The sequence below is a fragment of the Danio rerio genome, chromosome 9 (genome assembly GCF_052040795.2).
Source record: "Danio rerio strain M-AB ecotype USA chromosome 9, GRCz13ab, whole genome shotgun sequence".
In the NCBI taxonomy this organism is placed as follows: Eukaryota; Metazoa; Chordata; class Actinopteri; order Cypriniformes; family Danionidae; genus Danio; species Danio rerio.
In genome coordinates this window covers 28,218,165-28,237,457 of record NC_141029.1, presented here as the reverse complement: position 1 = coordinate 28,237,457, position 19,293 = coordinate 28,218,165, and the positions used below count along the sequence as shown (strand labels likewise).

At 33.4% G+C, this 19,293-nt stretch overlaps 1 protein-coding gene and 3 long non-coding RNA genes across 20 annotated transcripts in view; 2 read left to right on the top strand and 2 right to left on the bottom strand.

Annotated features, from left to right (window-relative positions):
• Positions 1 to 19,293, bottom strand: part of LOC141376138 (uncharacterized) — a 1,062,333-nt gene that overhangs the window by 792,558 nt on the left and 250,482 nt on the right. The gene's annotated exons all lie outside the window — the stretch shown is intronic.
• The window catches only part of LOC147842379 (uncharacterized), a 463,094-nt gene that overhangs the window by 232,684 nt on the left and 211,117 nt on the right, over positions 1 to 19,293 (bottom strand). The window lies entirely within an intron of this gene.
• The window catches only part of LOC147842380 (uncharacterized), a 219,867-nt gene continuing 205,237 nt past the window's right edge, over positions 4,664 to 19,293 (top strand). Inside the window, exon 1 of the long non-coding RNA XR_015499625.1 lies at positions 4,664 to 5,931. This is a non-coding gene — a long non-coding RNA (uncharacterized LOC147842380). The remainder of the gene's footprint in view (positions 5,932 to 19,293) is intronic.
• Positions 14,856 to 17,454, top strand: LOC147842382 (uncharacterized). Its single transcript, XR_015499626.1, has 3 exons — positions 14,856 to 15,051; positions 16,020 to 16,886; positions 17,007 to 17,454. It is a non-coding gene; the product is annotated as an uncharacterized LOC147842382 (long non-coding RNA).

Below are 19,293 nucleotides of genomic sequence, written 5' to 3'. Positions count from 1 at the left end.
TATGTTATACACAGCGGATGCCCTTCCACCTTAAACCCTTCACTGAGAAACACCCATACACTTTCATTCCCACACACACACTACGGAAAATTTAGCTTACACAATTCACCTAACACTCATGTCTTTGGACTTGTGGGGAAAACCGGAGCAACCGGAGGAAACCCACGCAATCAAGGCGAGAACATGCAAACTCCACACAGATTTGCCAACTGACCCAGCCAAGGCTTGAACCAGCGACCTTCTTGTTGTGAGGCGATGGCGCTACTCACTGAACCACTGCCTAAATAAACTGTAAAAGCTGTTTATTTAAATATAAAAATAAAAAGTCTATTCCGATCACCAATCAAAATTAAAAATTAATTAAAATTGATTAGAATAAAAAAATTGTAAACCTTTATTTATTTATTTATTTATTTATTTATTTATTTATTTATTTATTTATATGTTTGTTTATTTAAATTATATTCAATTTGGAGTCAAAAAGACTTTTAAAGAACATTCTGACCACTAATTATGTCAATAATTCAATAAAAAAAATGTATGAGAAAAAATACATGATAAAAACTGGTAGCAAATTAAATTAAAATAACCTAAATTTGAAGTCAATATTTGTTTTAAAGTCTATTCCGATCACCGATAAAATTGATTAGAATAACAATTGTAAAATCTTTATTTATTTATTTTTGTTTACTTATCTAAATTAAATTTAGTTAAATAAATTTGGAGTCAGAATTTTTTTAAGTATATTCTGATCACCAAAGCTGCATTTATTTGATTGAATTATAATAATAATTTAATTAAAAAAAAAATTAAAATTGATGAGAATAAATTCATTGTAAAAATTGCTAGATTATTACATTAAATAAAATTTAATTAATTTTTTTATTAAATTAGGGGATTTTTAAAGTTTGATTACCAAAGCTGCATATATTTGATCATATTATAATAACAATAAATTAAATACTGATTAAAACAAATTAGCTGTTAAAACCTTTTTTATAATTGTCAAAACTACTTATTTACAAATTATTTATTTTAAACAGATTTTTACTTTACTGTGGCTTTATTAATGTAATAGCTGAATAAATTCATTTGAAATATGTGTTTGTTAACAGTTATATTAAAAATGACTACTTCAATGGAAATTTAACATGTATATAAATTTGAATTGAAAAGCAACAATTAATTAAATTCAAATTGTTCACTTCAGTCAAAGAAAACATTTCCTTATTTAGTGATACTTTTGTAAAATGTGTAATGTATTTTTTATTGTGTTTTATTTTATGTTTTATGTTATATAAATATATAAAATTCACATGCACAAATGATTTATGTTAGATTATTATTGATAATAACCCAGATTCATTCACTAAGTCCTATCGTAAGAAATATTATTATGCACTCTATGGGCTCTATTTTGACGGTCCATGCGCAGAGCGTGAAACGCAGGGCGCAAACGCTTTCAGGGCGTGTCAGGACACATTTTTGCTAATTTAAGGACGAAAAATCTGCCTTGGCCTTGGCGCATGGTCTAAAAGGGTTGAGTTTATTTTCTTAATGAGTTATAGGTGTGTTTTGAGAATAAACCAATTAGAGTCTCATCTCCCATTCCCTTTAAGAGCCAGCTGCGTCACGCCAAGAGCGCATTTGCTATTTACAGGACACAAAGTAAGTCTAAGTGGAAAAACTGAGCATTTCACAAGCAAACAGTTAACAGTTTTTTTTTTTTAACAGAAAACTGTTAAAAAGAGCATCTACTGCGTGAGAATGAGAGATAATGAAACTACTTTCAATTTCGCTCTTGGATATGGAAACCTTTACGCACAGACATCAATTAGCCTATAAATAAATAATTTTGTTTGTTAAGCACAAATATTCGTTTCAAAACTATTTCTAAATTTAGTTCTAATTTCCAGCAAACGAATAAATGAATAATAATAACAAAATTTGCTCAAAAACATGAGTTATATCCTAAAACACATGCTGGGCCCCATATGGTCTAAAACCTGACAGGTGGGCAAATCTAAGCTTGTTTTTAATAAAACAAATATAAATATAGATATAATAAATAATACTGCTAATAATAATAACATTATACAAAAGCAAACTGTTATGATTGAACTGAAAAAGCCTCCCGAGATGAAGGCATAAAAGCTTTATTTTAATCCTTTATATTTATATCCTATATCTATTCTTATTGCATCCTATATATATCCTTAATATTTACATTTTTTCATATGTAAAGATATTTGCCTATTGCTCTCTTGTGCGTATTAAGCAGTGCGTAAGCGAGGCGCAACTCTGCGCTGGAGTTTAGACCGGGTTAGTTTTGGTCTAATGAAAAATCTATTATAGTTTCTCAAAATAGCAACGCGCCAGCAGTGCGCCTCAGAATGGCATATGGGCGCACAAATGAGCACTAATGCATTTGCTATTTAAACAGCGTAGCGCAACGCCTCAAAACGACTCTTGCGCCAAGCTGAAACTACCAAAAGACTATTGCGCCGCGCCTTGCGCCTCACTGCGCCGGGTGTATGATAGGGCCCATTATTAGTTAAAAATCAGATTGCACAGTTTTAATTCACACTAAACCAAATAATCAACTCAAAATACAGTACATTTAGTCTTAATCCTATAAAAATAAAGCAACAGAATTGTTGGTTATGGTTTGGGTCAGACTGCAGTAATTATATTTAGATTAAGAAGATGAGAAAGTGCTGGGATGTGCAGACAGATGTGCGTTTGTCTGCAGGCTTCAGTCGAGTAGAGTTCACAGACATCTGCCTTTATGCTCGAAATCCTCTACAAACGTTGGAGGAATGCAGAAGCAACGTGATCCTCTCGGGCTGATTGTGCCCGGTGTGTTTGATCCAGAGAAAACTGCTGTGATCTCTGTCCCCGTGTACCAGCTGCTGCCCACTTACTGTACCAGGAGGAGCTGCTCTATAAAGCCAGAGTTCAACCAGGAAAATATCTAAATAACTCATCTTAACGTTGCTTCAACCCTGTCCATTTATAATTTTAGATTTGAAATTAAACACAAGAGGAGACCATGGGCAAAAGCAGATCAGGGATGTAAAGTGCAATTATTATTTTACAATATGAAATTTCTGCATTTTTGTTTAGATCCTCAAGCTGCGTCTGAAATTGCATACTTGCATACTATAAAATACGGTACAAACAGTAAGCGAACTGAGGAGTATGTCCAAATTCATAGAATTCGAAAAACGGTATGTGAGAAGTACCTAGATGACATTCTAATTCTGGCGAGATTCTGAAGTGCACATCAGATGGATGCTAAGCTGTCCCATGATGTACCGAGAGAGAATTCATGAATGGGAGTGAAGCGGCACAACTGACGTGGGTAGGTCACGTAATAATGACAAAATGGAGGATGTAATACGTCCAAGTACCATTTATACTACTGACATTTATACTAACATACTTTTCTAATGGCTGAGTAGTACATTTAAACTCAAATGCAGTACCTACTGAGTAGTAGGCCATTTCGGATGCAGCCTCAGACTTTTTTTCTTTTGAAATGTACAGTTTGTAATTGTAGTCGTGTAATTCTGACTTTTAACAATGTTTACTTGAGTCCCAACAGGCCTATTTCACAAATATGACAATCAAGACCAAAATAAGGAACGGTTGTTTTCAGTTGCCCAGCCGCCACTAAATAACATAACGTGCCATCTAGTGAAAAAGTAAAACTTAGTTAAATAGGACAACATTAAGATCCTGAATTACAGTAGTTTATTTCCCTCAATGGTAACACTTTACAATAAGGTTCATTAGTTAATGCATTTACTAACATAAACTAATCATGAACAACACATTTACAGCATTTATTAATCATAATTGAACATTTACTAATGCATTATTAACATCCAAGTTCATGCTTGTTCACATTAGTAAATGCACCACGAGTTAACATGAACTAACAATGAACTACTGTATTTTCATTAACTAACGTTAACTAACATGAACAATTACAGTAGTAAATGTATTGTTCATTGTTTGTTCATGTTAGTAAATGCATCATTTAACATTAACTAATGAACCTTATTGTAAAGTGTGACCCCCTCAATTCTACAATTAGACAGTCTATTTTATGTTTTCTTTGTGTCTGTGGATGTTTGATTAAAGTCATCAAGTGTTTTAGCTAATCATTTTTATTTACAGAATTTAAGTACCAATGCGCACAATACATGCTGTGAGGTTAAAATGACAGTTAAAATATTATAATAAAATAATGACTGATACAAGAAACTGAATTGTTCACAGTCTATTAAAATAATAGAAATAGCGTCTGGCCAACAGGAAATGTTTCCCAATTCCTGCCTACAGGAGTTTTAGGCCTACACTCAAAAAAAAAATTTTATAAATAAAACTAGAAAACTTAAAGGGGTGGTCCACTACGATCTCATATTTTAAACTTTAGTTGATGTGTAATGTAGCTGTGTGAAAATAAACAGCATCTCTGAATGTAAAAAGTTCTAAGTTCAATGCTAAGGGAGACCTTGGTTTTTACAGAGTTAGCTTAGCAAAGCCTACAATGAACGAATTTTGGGGACTACAAAAAAATACTTCCGCCCCCTGTGACATCACAAGTTCGTTTACTGCGCATCCCACACTGCGCATGCAGGTAAGGTCCGTGGCCAGAGGTGCTGTAACGTTATAGCAGAGATGAAGCTAAAAATGCATCTAAACACGGCTGTTTCCACAGAGCTTCATCTGTTTCTGTATTTGGGCTTCCAAAGGACACGACACAAAGACAGAAGTGCCTTTAGTTCAATATTAATTAACTTCCAGAGAATTATAAAATACTCAGCAAGCATGATTTGACAAAACAGCTCCTGAATCTCTCCAAGTTCAGTGCTGGATTCGGCTAAAATCTCCTCAAAGCAGAAGTTGTGATCTACAAGTAAGTGTTTTTATTTTTTAAAATTGATCATGACATGTACAGTGTCTAGCGTTAACTGTATGCTGTAGCAATGATGTAAACAATGCGAAATGCTGCTTTGCGGGCAAACGATTTAGCTACAAACTCACATTTATCAGCCAAACTCCTGTAAACACACACTCACTCCACCAGCACGATCTCTTATGTGTGTGCGCGACTGCACTGATTGTCTTGGCTTTTTCATGTGTTTCACATCTCAGATAATGAAGTCGCAAAAGATATGTGGATGATTTATATTACTTACACCTGCATATTCCGGATACTCGTGAAAGACGTCATGACGCATAGAGTTAAAAAAACACAGATTAGCTTACCTGACTAGTGGTCGCAGCAGAATAATAAATCAAGGCTCAACAGGTAGCATCTCACATCTTGTGCTTTATTCTTCTGTCACGATATATAACAGAAAATAACTTAATCCGAGCATCAGAGAAAAAGAAAGTCCCGCGCTCTTGCGCTTGTTACAGAAAGTTCACACCACACAAACACACACATAGACGCACACACAGACGCTGTTAAAGGAGCCGCACCCCTTTTTCACTCGTTAGTTACAGACACTTGTCAGATGTTATTTTAGAGAGCGGGCGCGAGGTTGACTTCATGTTTACACAGCAGAAAAGCGTGTGCTTTTACGGGCGTGACGTGGAGCCGATCCGCCAATAGCAGCACATTATGTCGATGACCAATCAGAGTCACTTAAGGGCGGGCCTTTTAGAGGAACTAGGAAATATGACAGTCGTTTTCATGTTAGCTGAGTAGCTGTGTATAATCAAAGTGAGATATATGAAAAAATTACGCGATTTCCGTCAAGTGAAACATAAGCACACATTGCTTTGCATCTTATAAACACAACCAAGCCTTAAAATTACATTCTGGACCACCCCTTTAATACATTTGAAGGAAATTTTACATTTACATTACAAATTTTTACAGTGTAATTTTGCGAGGTAGAGTCGGGCAACACGGTGGCTCAGGGGTTATCACTGTCGCTTCACAGCAAGAAGGTCTTGGTGTATGTCTGTGAATGAGCTGAGTTGCAGCTGGTAAGGCATCCACTGTGTAAAATATATGCTGGAATAGTTGGTGGTTCATTCCACTGTGGCGACCCCAAAGGAATAAAGTGACTAAGCCAAAGGACAAATAATAAATGAATGAATGTCAAAGTAAAAAAAAAAAATTAAAGGGATAGTACACACAAAAATGAAAATTTAACCCTATTATTTACTCACTATTCACTTGTTGCAATTCAATTTTAGTTTCTTTCTTCGTTTAAACAAAACATAAGATATTTTGAAGAATGTTGGAAACATGTAAGCATTGACTTCCACAGATTTAGTTTTACAAAAAAAAAATCTCAAGCTGGCTTGGAACAGTCAATGGTGAGTAAATAATAGCAGAATTTTCATTGATAGGTTAACTATCCTTTAATAAACAGTCTGAGAAACAGACTCATATGAGGGAAAAAAAAGTCACATTTATTGATTGATTGATTAATTGATTAATTGATTAATTGATTGATTGATTGATTGATTGATTGATTGATTGATTGATTGATTGATTGATTGATTGATTGATTGATTAAACTAACAATCTTCCATATATGTCTATTTATGAATCTCATTCATTCACTTTCTTTTCGGCTTAGTCTCTTATTCTACTAATTAGGGGTTGCCACAGCAAAATGAACCGCCAACATATCCAGCATATGTTTTACACGGCGGATGCCCTTCCAGCCGCCACCCAACACTGGGAAACTATTTATGAATTTAATTATTATTATTTACATTAGATAATATTTTAGGAAAAAAAATTATATTGTACATTATACTAAACTATTTCTACTTTTATAGCAGTTATTGCAAGTGTTTGGAACGATAACACAAATTTATATATTTTTTAAAATTATAATATTAAGTAAAAAAAAAAAAAGTACTGTTATCAGAGTTTTTGCAGGTTTCACCAAGTTAAATTTAAGACTTAAGACATTGTAAGACCAATGATAAATGCTAAGGATATTTTTTGAATATCCCAGTTAGAAAAGATTTTTACTTGACAAATCAAAAAATTATTATAATTTAACACATTTATTAATACAATAATAATAATGTAATAATATAAAATATTGGTCAGGTCAGTATCCTCAGCAGTAAATAAATGGAGAACTTTTAATCAAATGTTACTGTAAGAGATGTAATTAAATGCTATTTTTAAATAAAAAGTTTAAAGTTTCATTGAGATGGTTTGTTGGTGATTGTATGGGTGTTAATGGCCAGATTGGGTAGCTATAAATGATCAAATAAAGACCTGTTAAAATACTTTTTTTTTTTAAACTACAACGCAATATTTTGGTAGATTTAAGACTTTTCAAGGCCTAAAATTTAGGTTTGAGATTTAAGACATTTTAAGATCCAGTGGAAACCGTAAATTCTGGTATCCAGACTACTGTGATGAAAAGTCTGGACAATAACAATAAACTAAAGACAGTAATGTCCTTTATCTAGAGAATGAAGGCCTGTTCTGTGTTTTTGGCACACTGATCAACCAATAAAACTGGACAGGATGCTTCCCCCTCCAAAACTGGCTCCATGTGTGTGTTGGTGTGGAGCCTCGAACCACAGAACAACAGGGGAGCAGTTCAGAGATATACCATAATCCAGTCCACAAATCATCTGTGTGTGTTTAGAGTAGAAACCACCTTGCCATATATCCATGCTAACAATGTGCATGTACAGAGCAAACGATGGTGACAGATTAATCGATGCAGGCCGGCAGATATAATAAGATATCCATCATCTCTCTCTCTTTCTCTTGGCTTAAATGTGATCCTTATAACAGACAGATGAATGGGACCTGCATTATGACTCTATAATGGATTAAATATGAAACTGTGGGAAAAATCTATATGTACAAGAGCATTGATTAATATATCAAGGACAATCATAGACAACTATTGAAAATGAGATTTGTGTGCTTTAAAACATCAACTCACGATATACTGTGCAGTATGACGACAGTTATTGATTTTTTTTTTTTCAGTTTTAATATCTCGCAGTCGCCGTTCTTCCAACCTAGGCTCATGAAAAATTTGTGAATGCCTGCAAATTAAATTACATTGATTATTTCATGTTTTGTGGCAGTTTCAACAGAAATATACAGTGAGTAGTTATAAAAAAAGTTTTACATTTTCTAAGAAAAAGAAATCAAACAGCTGTTAAGTGTTTAAAAATAAAACATCAAATCACAGCCTACAATTTCAATAATATTGATAAAAAAAATAAAAAAGCTCAGCTCTTTTGTCAAAGACGTCTGTGATTTCAACACTAAAGCAGGTCGCACACCAGAAGCGCCACGCAGTGCCATGTATTTTAGAATTCTAAACATAGGTTCCTATCAGGATACACACACCGGCGCCGCAAGTCGGCGGCTGTCGGGGGCGCCCGGCGACGGCTCAGGACGCAGTTCATTTTTCAGCCGCGCCACAGAGCGCCATCTGATTAGTTTCATGTTAAATATCATTCGAATGTGCGCGTCTGGTGTGTGATACTTTAAACTGTCATGTACGCGCCGTGTCGCAGCGCCGAGCGGCGCTTCTGGTGTGCGACCTGCTTTAGGTTACCCGGTTAAAAGTAAGTTACAATAATATTAGTGCAGGTCAAAAATTAATTGTGATTAATCACATCCAAAATATTTTTATTTACATGATATATACAGTATGTTTGTGTACTATGTATATGTCTGGTTCTAAAATCTGATTGGCTGATAGCTGTGCAATATTCTGCAAATAACAGCACTCGTAAGTGCTGTTAAACTGGTAAGTGACTGAGTCAATCTCTCTTTTGTATGTTTTAGTTTATTTATCCCTTATAATGGTAGTGTATTGAGTGTGAGATTCTGGCCATCTGTTGTTTTTAATGAGTCTGCTGTTTCTTATTGTTTTTGTTACTGCAGACTAGCTCAGTAAACATAAAGAAAGAAGAAATCCCAGCATGTGCTTAGCGTTTTTCCTTATCCTTAACATCTGGTGCTGTTTGCTTTGCTTTGGCTTTTTGGGCGTTAATAATTGTGATCTCCCGATTGCAACAGGGAAATACTGGGAAATGTCTGTAGACTGGTGGCATTTAATGCCGTTCAGTTTTATTGTCTTAAATTGTGAGTAAAATCACTATTTGTCTTGTTCTGCGTTTAACTTTATTTGTTGCACGGGGCGAGCAGTAAGTAAATAAGGAGGACAGTGAGTACCAACAACTTCCAGCTTTTAATCCACAACGTGTTGCCGTATTACAGGTTAACCATCGCTAGTAAACTCCTCTACTAGTCGTAAATTAGAGTCGCAAATATTCAGTGCTTACGTGAATATTACACTATTGAGTAACAATTTTGAATAAAAATTTGTCATCACTTTAGACATTATACAGGAGCATCATTCAAATACTAGCTCTAAAGTGACATATGTCAAAATCGCAATGAGTTTTCCTGTTCTGACGTCAGCTGCTGTAGAAATGGCAAAAGAAAATAGTTCCTCATACAAAAGTATTTTTATTTTTGATTTTGTTTTAAATATACACAATTATGTTGTTGAATCGTTGTATTACTGCAATATTACACTCGTAGCAGTGCAATGTGGCTGTATATCGTCACTGGTGGGACACTGCACGCCTCCTGCCTGTGCCGATATACAGGTATATCGCACTGCTACTCATGTGATTTATTTGTTTGTGTGTGTGTGTGTGTGTGTGTGTGTGTGTGTGTGTGTGTATGTGTGTGTGTGTGTGTGTGTGTGTGTGTGTGTGTGTGTGTGTGAGTGTGTGTGTGTGTGTGTGTATAAATAAAATACACATGTCAAAATATACAATCCATACTGTATACTGGTTCATCATATAAGACTTTTCTCAACCACATATTAGGTTTTTGTCTGTATATCAATGCTACATTGTGTAAATGTTTGTACTTCAAAACATTGATGTGTGACTATAAATTAATAAAATTTACTGTGAAATGCATTTGTTCCTATTGTCAACGACAGCTGCTTTGTACCATACCATCCATTCTGCAGATTTTTTTAACAGTGACTTTAACTCTATAATAACTGCAGTGTTGTAGTAGGTGAGCTAGCGATTAAGTTTACATTGTTAGAAAGGGAAATAAATAAATAAATAAATAAATAAACTACATTATATTATATTTGGAGTACGTTTTTGAAGTTTTGAAAATGGTGGAAGAGTGCCTGGACTGGCCTCTACCACCATGTGTGCTGGAGCTAATAAAGGACACAGAATTTACTTTTTTTTTAAAAGAAAAAAATTCCAGGAATCTATCTCCGAAAATTTAATTAATTACCAAAATATAAACATCTTGAATAGATCTTTCCACCAACTGAATCTCGTGCCTGTCTGTGTGTGTGTGTGTGTGTGCGTGCGTGCATGTGGGACGTCAGTATATATGGAATCTCTGCCCCATTTCAAACTCAGTCACCCGATCTCGCCTGTCTGCACCAAACTCTGGCACTCCTTCTGGAATAAAAGCACTCCTCGTGCCCTTTATAATGAAGCAAGCTGATTGAAAATAAATGTTTGCCACAAAAAAAGACAATGAGGAAAGAAAAATTTAGTGCACTTAAAATAACCCTTAACTGTTTGTCTGTTTCTGTGCTTAATTGTTCATGTATTTGTCTGTGCATACTGTACATCCATTCATGCATCTGTTCGTTCATTTGACCAACCATGCTTTTAGGGCTGAACTATTCGAGATGAGGGATAAAGAAAATAGAGGTTACTTTTTATGCTTAGAATTCCTATTACTTTTGACAGATTTATAGGGTTAGTTCTCCCAAAAAATGAAAATTATGTTATTAATTACTCACCCTTATGTCATTCCAAACCCCTGAGGCCCTTGTTCCTCTTTTGGAACAGAAATCAGAAATCTAAACATTCCAAAATCCAGACAATTTCAGAAGTCCAGAAAGGTACAAAAAAAAAAAAAAGCCCTCAAAAGTGACCATGTGAATTCAGTGGTTTAACTCTATTGGTTTCTTCTTCTCAGAGTCAGTATAGGGTACACATTCACATGTTGAACTTCTGGCATACTAACTAGGATGCACCTGTACTTTGTTTCAATCAAGGAAACAGAAAGTCACACACATACATCCATGAGCTAAACGTCACTGCATTGTGCTTATGAATGTGCACAATATACTGACACTAAGGAGACTCTGTTGAATAGTCATTATATTTGTTTTATGAGTGCACAAAAGTATTCTCATAGCTTGTTTATATACTAATTGAACCACTGAAGGCACGTGGTCTGTTTTTACCTTTTGTAAAGCTGCTTTGAGACATTAATTATTATGAAAAGTGCTATACAAATAAACTTAAACTTAACTTTGAGGAAGTTTTTTAGGTTTTCTGTACTTTATATATATATATATATATATATATATATATATATATATATATATATATATATATATTTTTTTTTTTTTTTTTTTTTTTTTAACATCAAGGGTCTCAAGACTAGGGCTGGGTAATACAACAAAAATTTGGTATAGATAGTTATTGTAAATAATTGGGACATTTTTTTTTTTTTTCAAAACATACACATAACATTGTTCGGGTGTTGGTCAAAAAAAAAAAAAAAACTGCCACACTGGCAAACTGATCCATCCTTTCTTAATTACAATCTCCTCACTGCTGCTAGGCATGGCACTCATATTCACGTATGTTATTCTGACCTGAGGTGGTGATGATGCAACCCAACCAGAGAGTAAGCTGTATAAGCTTATTGGCGGATTCCTTGTCACTTGCAGCACTCATTCTTCAGAACATCTGATTGAGATTCAGGCAAAGTGTGCACTCATTCAGCTGCATTTTAATAAAACTACATTGCTTTTTAACAAACTTTTTTTTTTTTTTAATTATTGACAATGGTGTATCGTCAATAAATAACTTAATAATTTTATTGCACAGCCCTACTCAACATGAGAGTGAGTAATTCATAACATATCAATTTTAGTTCAACTAAACTAACTTGAATATAAAAAATTAATAAAATAACTAAAAGATAGCGATGAAGATAAAAGAAATTGAAACATTTCAGTTATTTAAACAGGAATTTAATTAACAAATTTTACACAATTTGACATTTGACATTTTCTAGAATCATCCATTCAAACTTAAGCATGTGCACTAAAGCGTTGAAGACTAGCATTCAAGTAGAACATGTGAATAAAATGACAGTTAAGAGGTTAAATAAATGCTTAAAAAGAATTAAAAAAAACAATTCAAATAGTATAAATAATTTGTATGAAAACTCTCAAATTACAATACTGATATTTACACCTGCATTTAATCGCTGAAACAATCACACCATGAACAACACAGTTGAAAACACAATATGGCACTCAGGTCTGAAACTGCACATCATTTATTTTTTTAATTTAAATTGCAAGCCTTGCTATCTTAAAATCTCACTGAGCCATATCGCAACAATTTTATTTCAAAATATTGTACAGCCTTACTTCGACAGGTCAAAATTCACCGACCATACAGAGAGGCAACACAGGAAATTAAAACTTTTTAGGGAAGATAACCTTCTGACTCTTGCTTTCTTCTCCTCCAAACAATTACTTTAAAAAACTACAGCCTCGATCATATCCCAGCCCCACACAAACAATTTCATATTACGCTGCCTAATCCTACGAATTAGCAGAGCGCCCATTGACCAAGGTGTACATACACACATTAAGAGTCCATAATCTTTATCTATCTCCTTTTTGCGCTCTCTGATTTAACCTCCATACACATTTAGTTGTTCTGCACGTTGTGAAAGTTCATGACCTTCATCAGCCTTCTAGGATGCGGAGGAGTAAAGGGATTTACAGTAGAACGTGAGCGTGCTGGTCTATATATAGCAGAAGCCCATATGGCATACAGGCCGCCGCTGCCAGCTGGACCCAAAGGGTGAGGAGAGAGAAATGTGGCACTACTACGTTTGATGTGGAAAACGAGGGTGGACAGTGAGGGAATACTCTGGCTGATGAAATGAAAGAGAGCGTGCCATGCCAATATAGCACATTCAATTGGATTGACTGTGATATTAGGAGGTTGAGGGCTCAGTCAAGTCTTCATTCTTGTAAAATAATACCAGAGATAATTAAACACTATGGCTGAATAAAAGAATGTGTGAAAGGAAAACGTGAAAGGGCGGTGTAATTAAATTGAGATGCTGCTAAGTAGTCAGCCATAAGTTTGGCGCGAACTGCAAAAAAACCCAAAAAGGACTCCTTCCAACTCGTCTCCTATGGGCAAATCGTGTCTGTGAGTCCAGACTCATTCGGAGAAGGGCACTATTTGATATGTGCTGAGAGACTCAAGGTCAATATTCACGCTGCCAGATGAAACTTAAAATCCTAATTGAAGTCTTGTGAAACGCTGTGTGTGTAAACAAAGGGTGGAGAGCAATAAAACCTGATCTGGAGGAACTAAATCGAGTGGAAGTGAACTTAATCTGGGCTGAGAGCACAAGCCATGACCACAGGGGCAAGAGGCTGCCGCACATGTGGCACTCGCTGAAAAAGAAGAATTATGACAGACAGCATAAATTAAACCTAATATATGTGGTTAACTATGAAGCTAAAATATCTGAGACATCACTTAAAGGGTAAATTTTATATGAATATTTTATTTTAATTATTATTATTATTATTATTATTATTATTATTATTATTGACTGTGAATAGAATGTAATGATTTTATTTTTATTTTTTTTAAATGAGACCATTCCAACTGTTTAGGTCATCTATGAAATATTACCCAAACCTGTTCCGGAAGGCACAGTACACTTTCAACCTCTTACTACTCAAACACACATGAATCAGTTTATAAGAATATAAGAAGAGACTCCAAAACCTGAAGTTAATAGGCCAGATAAAGGAGGCATCCAAAATATGTACGGTTGGTGTGCCTTCAGCAGTGTTGGGGAGTAACTAGTTACATGTAACGCCGTTACGTAATTTAATTACAAAATAAAAGTAACAGTAATTAGTTACAGTTACTAAGAAAAATGTGTAATTAAATTACAGTTACTTTTGAAAATGTTAAAAATTACAAATGGGGTTACATCTAATATTTTTTCTTTAAATCTCTGTAATATGTTGAATAATATTAATCTATTGCTTTGCCTGTTTTTGATATGCACGATGGCTTCTGCTAAGGCCATTTATTCAAGCGCTGATTCTTTTGATTTGCGGCGCAACCACGGGCGTAAATCCCGGGGGGAACATGTTCATTGTCCTCCTCACCAAATAAAATATATAAATATATATATATATATAAACGCACTCTCTATTTTGAAAAATATATGTGTGTATACCTAAAATAATTGTCTAAGTAGAAAAAAAAACGCATTTATTATTTAAAATGCATTTAGAAAGAGTTCACCCCCGCTTCCTCATAGTGGTTTGATCCACCTACTCCACAAGTACACGCAGCCTGTCACACACAGTCACAGACAGACAGACGCAGAAGTTTGGTGTGTGGCTACAGGTCGATGTTGAAATAGAGTAAGTATGGTGTATTAATCACATTAAATAAATCGATTCTCTTCAAAGTTAATGCAGAATCATTTATAAAAAAACTTGCAAAAATGCAGATTACCGATGTCCATGAATCTGCTGTATTGGCGGTTAAAATTACTCATGTAGTTAACGTATGCTTGTTTAGCTTGTTACGTTAGTGGCGCACTGCAAAATAATACGCCAAAGTGCATTGTTTCATTTGTGTAGACTTAGCATAATGTTAACTTTACATTAACGGCCACAATTAGCATATTGTTTATCTGTGGATTTGCTAAATGAGCACTGTGCTACGTCCAAACAAGCCCCTCTTTATTTTTTGTATAATCAATTTCAGTTCTGTTCTTAGGTGACTAAATTAATTTAAAATATAAAATGTCCTTGTTTTTATTGTTGTGATGATTTTTATGATAGTTTTTCATTCTTTATGTAAAGCACTTTGAATTAGCATTGTATATAAAATGTGCTACAGAATAAACTTGCATTGCAGTGTCATGGACTAGATAAAATGATTGAGGTAAAGTTGGTTTTATATTCGCACATTCATTCATTGACAGCTTCATACATTGTTTACCATGGTACTTTGAATATTTGAACTGAAATCTCATGCAAGTTTTACTTCAAAACAACATTAATAATAATAAAAATAATACATTTTATTTGTATAGCACTTTTCCTACATACATGGAACTCAAGGCACTTCACAAACAACAAACAGGCATTGTAAAATAAACCAAATACAAAATAATGTATATTAGACAATTAAAGCAAAATATATACTCAGATAAAAGCATACATGTACTCACATATATGCATACATCTACACAATCACACACAATATTCTTTACATGCACACACACCGTACATGCATATGTACATAAACCTACACGATATAGATAAATTGCATAAACTTCACAAACTTATATTCATACGCAATTTTAAAAAGGTGCTTCTTAACAAGTTTTTTAAAAATAAATTCTGGGGGATTCTTTTACTTAATTTGGGAGACAATTCCAAGATTTTGCAGCATAGTGACTAAAAGAAGTGCCGCCAGTTTGCATCAGATTTACAAAGTGAAATTCTATAAGTCGAGTGCTAGAAGAGCATAGCAAACGGTTTGGATTATATTTTGATAAGCAGTCAGAAAAGTATGAAAGGTGTCATGTTGTGTAGTGCCTTATAAACTAATAAAAGAATCCTAAAATTTATTCTATTAATGCTGGTGTGATATGTTCTTGGGTCTTCAATTTCAATAAAACTCTGGCTGCTGTATTTTGTATCAGTCGCAACGTCTTTATAGAACCTTTAGGTAAACCAATATAATATTAACACTAACTGTAAACAATGCTGTACTTTGATAGTTGTTGGCTGCTAATATAATTTTACTATTTAGAATTTCCAATGAATACTCTTCTGAGGTTATATTATGAGAGACTTAATGTGCAAATATAAAACCAACTTTATCTCAATGATAAAATGACAGAGAAATGGAAAATGGACATAAGATCATTTTTCAGTGCAGCAAAACTCCAAGTACAAAAAGTTCACATATTAAGCAATTTGGCTTTCACAATGAGTGCTTATGAAAATACTAATGTCACATTATCAATCACAGGCAGAGGAGAAAGAACTGATTGAGGAACAGGCAGAGCAGGGTCAGTCAGATGTACAGTGTCAGGTAAGGGTGTTGTGCTTTACTGAAGGGATAATGACAATTCTTTTAGGGGTGAACAATTTTTTTTAAATGTTTTCTGAGTTGTGGCTGTTTAGCAGATGAACCTCACAGGCTCACCAATTTACAATATGATCTCTCAATTTAACAAGTGTAATGTAAACCAGTTAGTTATTATGAGTATGGAAAATGTCTTTTCCTGCATTTATTCTGCTTCAGGAGTCAGTCTGTTGACTGTAAACAACACAACAAACAATGCAATAAATAGTTTTCAAGAAAAATTTGCTGTCATTGAACCTGAGGAAAACTTTGAAAATAACCATAATGATGTAGTCTCCATGCTGTAATATGAACAATAAAACCATTTTTAACTGCGGAGACATATAAGTACAATTCGGCTGTATTATTTGTGCCTCCTTCAAAAAATCCTTAAAAAATTGCTCATAAGAAATGTTATATTTATTGTCCCCCCTACTGTTAAATCAAATTAATGGCCATGGGCGCACCATGTCTAATCCTCCTTGCCATTGAAAAGCATGAGGAAGCATCTGCAGGTATGTAAGCTAGCGTTTCTTTGTTTTATAAAAGCAAATGTTTTTGTCGTTATCGTGAGTGTACAGAAATAAAAACAGACCCTTTAATTTCTAATGATATATTATGATTTATAAAGTTATCGATTTGTGAATTTCAGCGCACCAGCAGACTCCTCTGGCCAAAGTGATGTTATCACATTACCAGTGTAGCTAGCTTAATTACATTTCTCAGTAGCGTGACGGTAGCGTCGCTAAAAAATCAAATAGCTTTTCACAGTAGCGAAGCTATTTTATTAGTGAAGTAGCGCAGTAGTGTCCACACAAGCTACATTTACAGATCGCGGATCAATACTGTTTAAAATGTGTAACACCTGGTTTTATTGGATTTTTTTTTGTTTTTGCTGTTATGTACTATAATTTATTCCTGTTTGGTACAGCATTTTATTTACAGTTAATAATTGAAATGAACAATTCTGCCTCATATGTTTCATTGGCAGTTTTATTGATCACTAAGATGTGATTGATTTGGATTGAAGTGGCTTCGATTTAAAAATGAAAATTTCAAAAATTAGATGTATTTTTTTATTGCAAATGCCACATAAATCACCTGCACAACTAACTAACATTGTGATTTTGTAACAACAGTAAACATGTTTCTGTGATAAGGTCTGGTTTTGTGGTGGCTCTACTTTAAATTTAAATAAATTAAATTAATTTTATTTAGGTGATGAAAGCTTTTGAGATTCTAACAGTAAACAGAGCTACTGTAAGCTCACTCCTGCTCTGTATAAATGTTTGAAAATTATTTAGTTGAAAATGTTTATTAGAAAATTAAAAGTAATCAAAAAGTAATCAAATGTAATTAGTTACTTTACTTTTATAAAGTAATCAAAAATTACAGTAACTTATTACATTTTAAATAGGGTAATTTGTAATCTGTAATCTATTACATTTCCAAAGTAACCTTCCCAACACTGGCCTTCAGGAACTGTGTTGGGAAACACCCTGAGAGAACCTGAGAGTAAACTTAAGTGAACAGAATGAAGTTTACATAAAAATATTTTATTCTGTGATACAAAATAATAATAATAATAATTTATTTGTATATAGCACCTTAAAACTTATATCTTAAAGTAATTTACGCTTAAAAGATACAAGAAAAAAAACATTATATAGAGGTTAGACAAAATGATATAAAATAAAAGATACCCGGAATGTTCTAAATATTAAAAAAGGGTAAGAATACACATTTACCTTACAAATCGGCAAGTCTAAATTAAAGCAAGTATTGAGGAATACTTGAAAAAGATTGCGTATGCCTAATATTATAATGGAGTGAGTTGTATATTTTAGGAGCAAGGGAAGAAATAGCTCGTATAACCCATATATTACCTTATATAATAACCCATAGGCCTCAGACAGTTGGAGGGAACTGTTAAAAAACCAAAATGAGAGTAACAGAGATCACGCCCAGGAGAGTAAGTCTTACAGTCAACTTAAATAACTCGTACAAAGTCAAACTAAAACATAGTCTATAGTATAGGCATTAGTGCTGCACAATATATCGTTTCAGCATCGATATCGCAAAGCCATAGAACTCTTGAACTTTGCATTCAATAACTGTATTTTATATATATATATATATATATATATATATATATATATATATATATATATATATATATATATATATATATATACACGATTTATCCAAAAATGTATATATTTTTATATATTTTACTTTTTGTCATGTTTTAGTTCAAGTATCTAGATTTCAAAGTGAAAATAAGATTAGGTCCCACTTTATATTAAGTATCCTTAACTACTATGTACTTACATCAAAAAATAAATACAACATACTTACTGCGTTCATAATGTATTTGAGAACACTTGTGGTGCTCTTGAGTTGGGATAGGGGTTGGGTTATGGACAGGTTTGGTGGTGTGGTAGGTTTAATGGTGGGTTAAGGTGTAGGGAATGGTCAGCAGTGTATTTACAAATGTAATTAAAAAAGTTAATTACAGATGTAATTACATTAATGTATAACTTAAGTACACAATAAATACATGTATTTACACAATAAGTACATTGTAACAAACTATTAACTCCTCTGTAGGTACATATTAGTTAAGGCCACTTAATATAAAGTGAGACCCAAGATTATTTTGCTTACCCCACTGGCAGATAATGTTGCTTGTTTTAAGGAAATACACTTGATGTTGACTTATTTTTTTCTTAAGTTGAAAACAAAACCATAAATCTACTTGATCTATATATATATATATATATATATATATATATATATATATATATATATATATATATATATATATATATATATATATATATATATTTATATATATATATATATATTTTTTTTTTTTTTTTAGATATTTGGACAAGAAATGAGACAAAACAAAATAAGAAAAGAATTTTTTATTTTATTTTTAATTATTATTATTTAAATGTAATTATTTTTTATTTAATTTCTGCACCTTAATAAGGTTAGGCTCCATAGGAAACTGTCAAAAGTGCTATTCAAACTCTCTTGTGA